This window comes from Haemorhous mexicanus, chromosome 3, assembly GCF_027477595.1.
Source record: "Haemorhous mexicanus isolate bHaeMex1 chromosome 3, bHaeMex1.pri, whole genome shotgun sequence".
In the NCBI taxonomy this organism is placed as follows: Eukaryota; Metazoa; Chordata; class Aves; order Passeriformes; family Fringillidae; genus Haemorhous; species Haemorhous mexicanus.
The window spans coordinates 123,170-132,422 of NC_082343.1; the positions used below are offsets into that span (position 1 = coordinate 123,170).

Below are 9,253 nucleotides of genomic sequence, written 5' to 3' on the forward strand. Positions count from 1 at the left end.
CTCTGTAAAAATAACTTGAAAACCCGAACTAATTAACGAAATAGAAAAAAATCTCAACCACTACAAAATAAGAAAATAACTACCCAAATAAAAAAACTACTTAAAAAGACCCACCCTATAAATACCCATGTTCCAAAAAAAACCCCTGATAAACAACAACCAAATATATCAAAGGCCAAAAAAACAAACACACAAATAAAAAGCACCACCAAAAAAACCCAACCAAAAACCCAACCGAAAACTTAAATTTAAATAAACTTAAATTTACAACAACAACAAAAAAATCCTAACTGATTAAACCCATAGTGCCTCAATCTATCAAAATAAAATGCCGCCTAGAAACGAACACAAAGCCTAAGGAGAAACGGAACCATAAACAATATCTCCCAAATGATCCGTCACAATAAAACGTACGCTACAATCGAACAAACCAAATAAATGAAAGCCCTGTAAGACGATAAACACAAACGCAATTATCAATATCTTTAAAACCCCGCTGCTATTAACTACCTGACGCTACCTCAAGCCCACCAGAACAAACGCTACACACTCACGCTACTAAAAGCCACCACAACAGAATTAAACGCCTAACCTCTACTTCACGCTACGACCCATAAAAACCATCGCACACCTTTAGAAAACATCGCACACCCCGGCAAAAAAAAAAAAAAAAAAAAAAAAAAAAAAAATCCGACAACAAAACTCCATTCAAAACAAACCTTCATCGTCACCACCTGAACCGAGATCCACAGCATTCAGGAAAAACACCCTATCCCTTAGCATCCAGCAACTGCAAACAGAACGAAGCGATGCAATCGATTCCCAAAACCCGCCTCGAAACCACGACGTCCAAGAACTTTCAGCAATCGAAGCCCGCGCTGCCGGCACGGACGGAGCGCGGCTGCCGGCAGGACAGCGGCTCCTCCGGCGCGCAGGGGCGGCGCCGCCCCGGAGCCCCCCGCCCGCTCCCCCGGCCCGGCGGGGCCGGCACCGGGCCCAGGGGGCCCCGGCGGCGCCCGAGCCCCGCGCCCGGAGCGGGCAGAGCGGCCGGCACCGGCCGGGCCAGCGCAGGGCCCGGGCCGCCTCTCCCGCCCGCCGGCCCGGCACAGCCCCGCTCGGCTCCGGCACGGCTCGCACCGGCGCTGCCGCGGCAGCCCCGCCGCGCCAAATTCCCCGCCCGCCTCAGCGAGCGCGCGCCCGGGCGGTGCCGGGAGGGCTCCCGAGCGGGAACGTTCTGGGCCGGGCCACGGGCAGAAGAAGCGCCCTGGAATGCAGCGGCGCGGCCCGATCGCAAGCCTGCGAACGCTGCGAGAGCTGGAGGTGCCCGCAATTGTACCCCGAAACTGACGCCGCGGGCGGGGCTCACCTCGCTTCAACAAGGGCGAATAAATGTGTGTTCTCCCCTTCAGTTTCATCCCCTGTCATAACAGAAAATAAGGGGCTCTCCTCAAATGAAAGCCTTCAACCGATGGCAAAGAGGGATTTTGACCTCAATTCGAACCCTCGAGAAGGAGGGACAACAGGGCTGCCCCCTCAATTTAAACCTTAGGATGATGAAAATGGGGTGGCTGCCTTCAAATCAAACTCACAATACGACCACGATATTTTTCCAATTGCCCTTAAAAAAGAACGCAGGGATTCCCTGTCGCCCCTGTGATACCCCTAACAGCCTGGAAAAGGCAGGTTTTCCTTCAACCAACACCCTTAAAACCGCAAGTGAAGGGGGATCCCCCCCCGGTTCAAACACAGACAATAATAGAAGAGTAGCTGCTTCCCTCTCCTTAATTTCTTTTGTCCTCATAAGCTCCATTTTTGTTCCTGGGGAACCGGGGAGGGACTGGCAAGATGAAATTGAGAAGGGAAAGGACAAAAGTCCCCGCTCCGAGTCCACACGGGCTCACCTGTTCGGCTGCCGCTTCCCGGCACAAAGCTCTGTCTCTCGGCACCTCCTTTAAGCAACGCTCCACGTATCCAAGCGCGCATCCTGGTGTTCCCCCAGAGCCCGGGAGAAGCTCTCACCGTCCTTCCGTGAGACAGCCCCGGGAGCCCCGCTACTCAGCAGCACCATGCAAAAGGGAGCTGAGGCAAACCCTCCCCCTAAAACAGACCCCGGCAGGAGCCGGCCCCTCCTCATCCTCACAACTCACACCTGGGGCTGCTCCGAGCCCTCATCATCGTCACACTCACACCTGGCGCTGCTCCGAGCCCTCATCATCGTCACACTCACACCTGGCGCTGGTGCCACTCTCCAACAGCGCCTCTCGGTGACCAGCGCAGAGCCCGCTTCTCACAGACCCAGAGCAAACAGAAATCTGCTACGGGTGTTGGCTTTTCTCATTCCGTCTGGTTCCACAACTAAAGCGCGTTCGTGCGCTGATGGCATTGAGAGAAAGCTTTCCAGGGGAGAGAACTGTCATTCAGGTAGCACACTTTGATACACCTTCAGAAAAAGCAGAATCAGCGCCAACTCCTAAGACCCCTGCTGAGGAACCCAGCCCTCCTTGGGACACCCAATGCACCTCGAAAAAGGAGGGGAGAAGTTCTTGTGCTGAACTCGGCACGGTCCGTCTAAACTCGGTCCTATTCGGTTCTTCGGCTCCACTCGGCTATTTCCGTCCACACTCGGCTATTTTCGGTTCTTCGGCTCCACTCGGCTATTGTCGGCTAGCCTCGGGGGGCTGCAGTACCGCGCTCTGCCCACCAGGCGGCAAAAAAGCAAAAAAAAGTCAACAAAGAACAACCCAAGCCTTTCTTTTAAACAATATTTAAATATATTTTATTTTCAAATTTTTCATGTTTATACCCAAATTTCGATTTAGAATGTATATTGATGCCTAATGTTGATTTCTATATTTATAATTTTCTATTTATATATACATTTATAGTCTATATTTAATCGATTCCTATTACTTAGATTTATTAATATATTTTACATATTGATTATATATTTCTGGTTAAGATTTTATAATTCTGTAACAATCATATGATTTCAAATAAAACCCCTGCCTCTACCCAAATAAAAGCCAAAAAGAACCCCTTTCTTTTAAACTTTATTTAATTTTTTTTAAATTACATTTTTCATATTTATACTCCCATTTACAGTTTAAATGTGTATTCATGTATAGTGTCATTTGTGTTCTATATTACATCTCTCCCTATTATATTTATTTCTATTTTATATTTCTCTATCTATATATTTATATCCTGATTATATATTTCTATATTTAGAAATAGACAAAAATAATATCTATATTCATATTATTTAAAACAAAACCCCTGCCTCTAACCCAATAAAAACGAAAAAAAAAAAAAACAAACCACCAACCCTTTGTTGTAAAAAATATTTGAATTTTTTTTTTTAGATTTATATTCCTTTCTATTTAAAATGTATATTGATGTACAACGTTTATTTGTACATTTATGTTTATCGTTTTCTATCTGTATATAAATTTATATTCTATATTACATACATTCCTATTGTTTATATTTATTTATATATTTTTATACATATGTTTTTATCTTGATTATACATGTCTGGTTAAGTTTTTTACTTCTGTAACACTTCTATTATTTAAAAAAATAAACCTGCCTCGAACCAAATAAAAGCCGAGAAGAACCACATTTTTTTAACTGTATTTAATTTTTTTTTTACTTATGGTTTTTATATTTAGACTCACATTTACATTTCAAATGTATATTAATGTATATATTAATTATTTCTGCTCTCTATTACTTCTCTTCCTATTATTTCTATTGATTTATACTTTATATCTACATTTATATCCTGATTATATAGTTCTAGATTTAGAAATATAAAACAATAATATCTATATTCATATTATTTAAAATAAAAGCCCTGCCTCTAACCAAATAAAAACGAAAAGAACCCTTTCTTTTAACCTATATTTACATATCTTTATATTTACAATTTTCATATTTATATACACATTCATACGAATGAATTATTTTGCCGCCTAATATTATTTATATTCTAAATGACACCTCTTCGTATTACTTACATATATTCATATTTAAATTTAAATTTATCGTTTAGTTATAGGTGTATATCTTGATACATTTATTTTATCTTTCTCTATTTAGATATAGAAAATATTTCTAAAATATTTACATTATTTAAAATAAAACCCTTGCCTCTAACCAAATGAAAACCAGAAACACCCCTTTATTTACAACCTATTTAAAGATTTAAAATAATTTTGTTATGCATAATTATATTTACATGTCCATTTATAATTTTTATTCGTTATATTTATAGATGTGATATATAGTCTAGAGAAAACCTTTTGATCTATCAGATATATTATTTTTATAATAGGTATTTCTATAAGTTTAATTTATTTACATTAGATATTTACAGGTATCGGTATAGATAGTATATATTTGTATAGTCGGATTTATATTTTTATATTATTTATATTTATATTATTTTTCAAAAACTCCAGCCTATAACCTAATAAAAACCAAAAAAGCCCCAATTTATTTTCAACGACATTTAAATATTTTTCTGTTTACGATCCCTATTTCTATCTCTTTGTACAGATCTCTATCCCTCTACCGCCCTTTTTGCGGTCGCTTCCAACGCCTGGGGACGGGCAGGGCGCTGGCTCGGGGGGGCTGCAGTACCGCTCTCTGTCCACAAGGCGGCAGACTTACCAGGAGGGGCGCGCTTCGATTTTCCCGCCCTTTATGCCGCCACCTTGAGAAGGTCAAGCGAGTCCGCGACATCCGCGACACTCCACTCCCAACATGGCGGCCAAACGAGGACCCCCCCCCCCCCCACCGTGAGGCGTTTACGCAGATGCCTGTCAGAAACACGCCAAATTACAACCGTCCGCGACTCACCTGAGCTCACAGCCCGCGTCCGAGGCACTTGATACGCCACAAAAAATCCCGCCGTGGCCGCGCAGGCGTCAGGGTGCTGTGCAGGCAGTCCGGTTAGACCGACCGCGGGGCCTTCTTTTTCACCGCCATCTTGAGAAGGTCAGAGAAAGTCCGCGACATTCGCGACACGCCACTCTCAACATGGCGGCCGCGAGAAGACCCCCCCCCCCCCCGCAGCAGAGAGAGGCGTTTACGCAGATGCCTGTCAGAAACCCGCCGAAAAGCGCCCGCCCACCGCGCCGCTGAGCCGACAGCCCGCGTCCGGGACACATGAAACGCCACAGAAAATCCTGCCGGGGACGCCCTGGCGCCGGGGTGCCGTGCAGGCAGTTCGGTTAGACGGACCGCGGGTCTTCAACTTGCCCGCCCTTTTGGCCGCCACCTTGAGAAGGTCAAGCGGCTCCGCGACACCCGCCGCACGCCACTCCCAACATGGCGGCAGCGGGGACGCCTGCCCGTGCCGGGCTGCAGTACCGCGCTCTGCCCACAAGGCGGCAGCACCGCCGCGCGCCCCAGCCGGGGGCAGCCGCGCGCCTTGGGGCTGCGGGCAGGGAAGGCGGCGAGAGAGAACAGGGGCGGCCCCCGCCGAAAACTCCTCTGAAAGAAATGCCAAAAAATAAGCCGGAAGAAATTAAACCCTGCCTCTCACCCAATAAGAAACAAAAAGAAAAACACAAAACAAAAAAACCCCCAAAAACCAGCCCAAACCCGAACATTCCTTTAAAACAGTATCTATTTTACTTTTTATATTTTTTCATATTTATATTCACATTTATATCTATCATGTATATATTGGTGTATCATGTAATTTAACAATTTATACTTACAAATTTCTATTTAGATAGAAATTGAATTTCTAGATTTCATCTGTTCCCATTACTTAGGTTTATTTCTATGGTTTTATACATATTTTTATATACTGATTAGATATTTCGGGTTAAGATTTTTACTTCTGTAACACTTACATTATTTCTAATTAAACCCCTGCCTTTACCCAAACAAAAGCCAAAAAGAACCCCTTTCCTTTAAAATGTATTTCATTAGTTTTTATTTTATTTTTCATATTTATACTCGTATATATCTTAATGTATGGTGTCATTTGTGTTCTATATTACACCTCTTCCTATTATTTATATATATTTCTAGCTTATATTTCTATATCTGTACTTTCATATCTTCTTTCTATATTTCGATATTTAGAAATATCAAACAATAATATCTATATTCATATTATTTAAAACAAAAACCCTGCCTCACACCAAATAAAAAGAAAAAACGACCTTTCTTTTAAATTATATTAACATATTTTATAGTAATATTTTTCGTATTTATTTTCCCATTTATATTTATAATTTCAATTGCCCTATAATGTTATTGACATTCTAGATTACATCTCTTCACATTACTTACACATATTTATATTTAGGTTTACATTTAGAGTTTAATTATAGTTACATATCTTTATATAATATATTTCTATATTTCGATTTACATTTCTATAATACTTGCCTTGTTTAAAATAAAGCCCCTGTCTCTAACCAAATAAAAACCAAAGACACCCCTTCGGTTAAACCGTATTTAAAAGTTTAAAAATAATTTCATTTTTCATCATTATATTCACATGTCCATTTCTATTTTTTACTATATTTATAGATTATCTAGTATAGAGAATGCCTTGAAGAACAGACCTGTCTTTATACTATATATTTATATTACTTATATTTAGTTATATTAAATATTTATAGGTATCAGTAGATATATTATAGATTTGTATAGTTGGATTTATAGTTTTATATTATTTATATTTCTACTATTTATAAAAGAACCCAGCCTATAAGCTAAAAAAAACAAAAAAAAAAATCCCCAATTTCTTTTAAACTATAGTGAATATTTTTATATTTACAATCTCTACTTATATATATTTGTGTATATATATTAGACTCTATTTTCCATATATTATAGTATGTCACAATAACATACATTATATGATAGTTTTATATATTTATCTGTTTTCCATGTTTATGTTTACAGTTATAGTTTTAGATTTCCTTTCAAATTTATTTTTATTTCTCTTTTGACCTGTCTAGTAAACCATATCAACTCACTCACCTGACCCGTCAGAACCACAGAAATCCCGACGCGCCTCGGTCAGCGCCGGCGCGCAGGGCACGCTCGTCCCGTCGCAGCACATCCAAACAAAACCTATTTCTGCTACTAACAAAGAACAAAGGCCCCACTACACTTCACCCCATTAAAAACTCACAGAAACCCAACTGGAAATAAATTTTAAAACCCCTCTATAACTAGCCCAAACCCCCCCATCCATTCCAATCCTAAACTTCCTCCCAAACCAGTAGCTCAGAAACCCAAAAAACTCAAACACACATTGAAAATGAAATAACTGCTAATAAAAACAAAAACCCATGAAAAAATAAACCAAACCGACTCACTGAACTCAAAACTGTGCAACTGACCCTAAACATTACTACAAAAAGCCCCCAAAGCTCCACCTTTATGCTAACTCACAAATAAGAACAAATAATCGATAAAAATTATCTGAAAAATTAAAAAAAAACTAATTAAAAGCATACAAATAAAAAATCTAAACTATTAAAATACTAAAAATACCACTACCCGAATTTTAAAAAATGTTGCCTATAAAAACCCACCATAAAAATGCCCCTGTCCCCAAAGATAAAACTAAACAAAACCCATCACACCAGAAATAAATCGGAACTTGGGAAAGCTAAAACCGTAACACTCAAGAAGTACACCATATCCCTTCTGGTACACCAGCTACAAACAGCATAAAACAATACAATCAATTCTTAAAAACCACCTTTAAACCACTACCTTTTTAAGAAAACTTTCAACAATTTAAAAACGGCTTTTAACAAAAGCCATCTAATAAATTAACACCCAAAACTCCAGCAGCCGAGCTAGCCCTACCAAATCTCTCTGTTTATACATCCAATAAACAAAACCAAAATCCCAACAATATCCCAAGTCTATTAAAGAAACCTACTGAAATTAATCCTACTCAAGTACAAACCAACCCATCCATAAAGTTAGCCTCACTCAAAAAGAAAACAATGACAGAGAGTTAATAATACCAAGAAATAAAGCAACACACCATACACCACCAACGAATATAATATTCAAGGAAAAAAAACCACTTTTTTTTTTTTTTTTTTTTTTTTAAACTAACTTCTTTTATTAGCTAGAACAAAGGATTTTGCCAGGACTGTAACAACAACTTCTTCTCCTCCTTCCTCTTCTTCTGAAACGTCCCATCTCATTCCCAAATTCCTTACAACTTTTGAGTTTCAATCCAAGCAAAAAGCAAAACTCGTGCACGTGTGCGTCGGATGCTCCTGCCAGGTTCTCCATTGCACCCCACATCTTCTTACACGTTCAGTCTTCGTGCTGTCCTGCCGGGGTGAGTTTCAGAGAAGGATTGGCACATGTGAAGAGAGGATTTCCCCTCCCTCCCTCCCTCCCCGCCCCCCGGAGCCGGTTTCCTTAGCGCATTTCAATAAATTCCAAGCCTGCAATGATGCACACTCGTCCCAAGGCTCACAGCAAGCACGCAGGAGCTCAGGCTTACTTGCTTCCATGGCTCTGTGCCTGAGATAGCTGAGGAAATTTCCCGTGACCCTCTGTTGCAATAAACTGGAATGCAAACTCGGCTCCATCTCAGAGCCTCAGTGGGAGGCAGGAGCACATCTGGCTGACCCACAAAAATCCTTTCTTGGGCGGCGGCACCGCGCTGGAAAGGGGAAACACGTGCTAGTGAACAGCAGCTCAGAAACAATTCTTGTCCAATGTTACCTGCTCTACTTGGCAGCTCACTAACACCAGTCTAATTTTATCACTGCAGGGAGAATTCTGTAGGAAAGTGTCTGATGAGCAGCGACAAGGGCTTCACTCCCTGCTACGCAGCCTGCAACACCCTTGAGAGAGCAGAGCAGCAAAGTCACCAAACTCTTCTTGCCGTGGGGCAGGGTAGAAGATCACTGTGGGAGGCACATAAAAAGAGGGGAAATGGTCTATAAATGCACAGACATTTGATTTCAGAAGCCCAGAGATAAGGATGTTCTCTAGGAAGCCAGACGTGACATGATATTTCTAAGATTTTCTTCTTCATTGAAGGAAATCTATGTGTATATATACACACTTAGAAATGATTGCGTGAGGTTTTTTTTTTTTTTTCTTTTGAAGCTCCAAGAATGATTTCCCATCTTGAGTCACTCAGGAAGAAATGGCCCCTGTGACTCAGGACAGAAGGGCTGCCTGCTCTTTTGATCATGACAGCTCTTGGCTGTACCCGGGAAGCAGGAGCAGCAGCCAG

The 9,253-nt window shown here is 41.0% G+C and overlaps 1 long non-coding RNA gene across 1 annotated transcript; it reads right to left on the bottom strand.

Moving 5' to 3' along the window:
• Nucleotides 1–8,106: 8,106 nt before the first annotated feature.
• Nucleotides 8,107–8,921, bottom strand: LOC132324396 (uncharacterized). Its single transcript, XR_009485608.1, has 2 exons — nt 8,734–8,921; nt 8,107–8,333 (listed from the first exon to the last, which is right to left on the bottom strand). It is a non-coding gene; the product is annotated as an uncharacterized LOC132324396 (long non-coding RNA).
• Nucleotides 8,922–9,253: the final 332 nt, after the last annotated feature.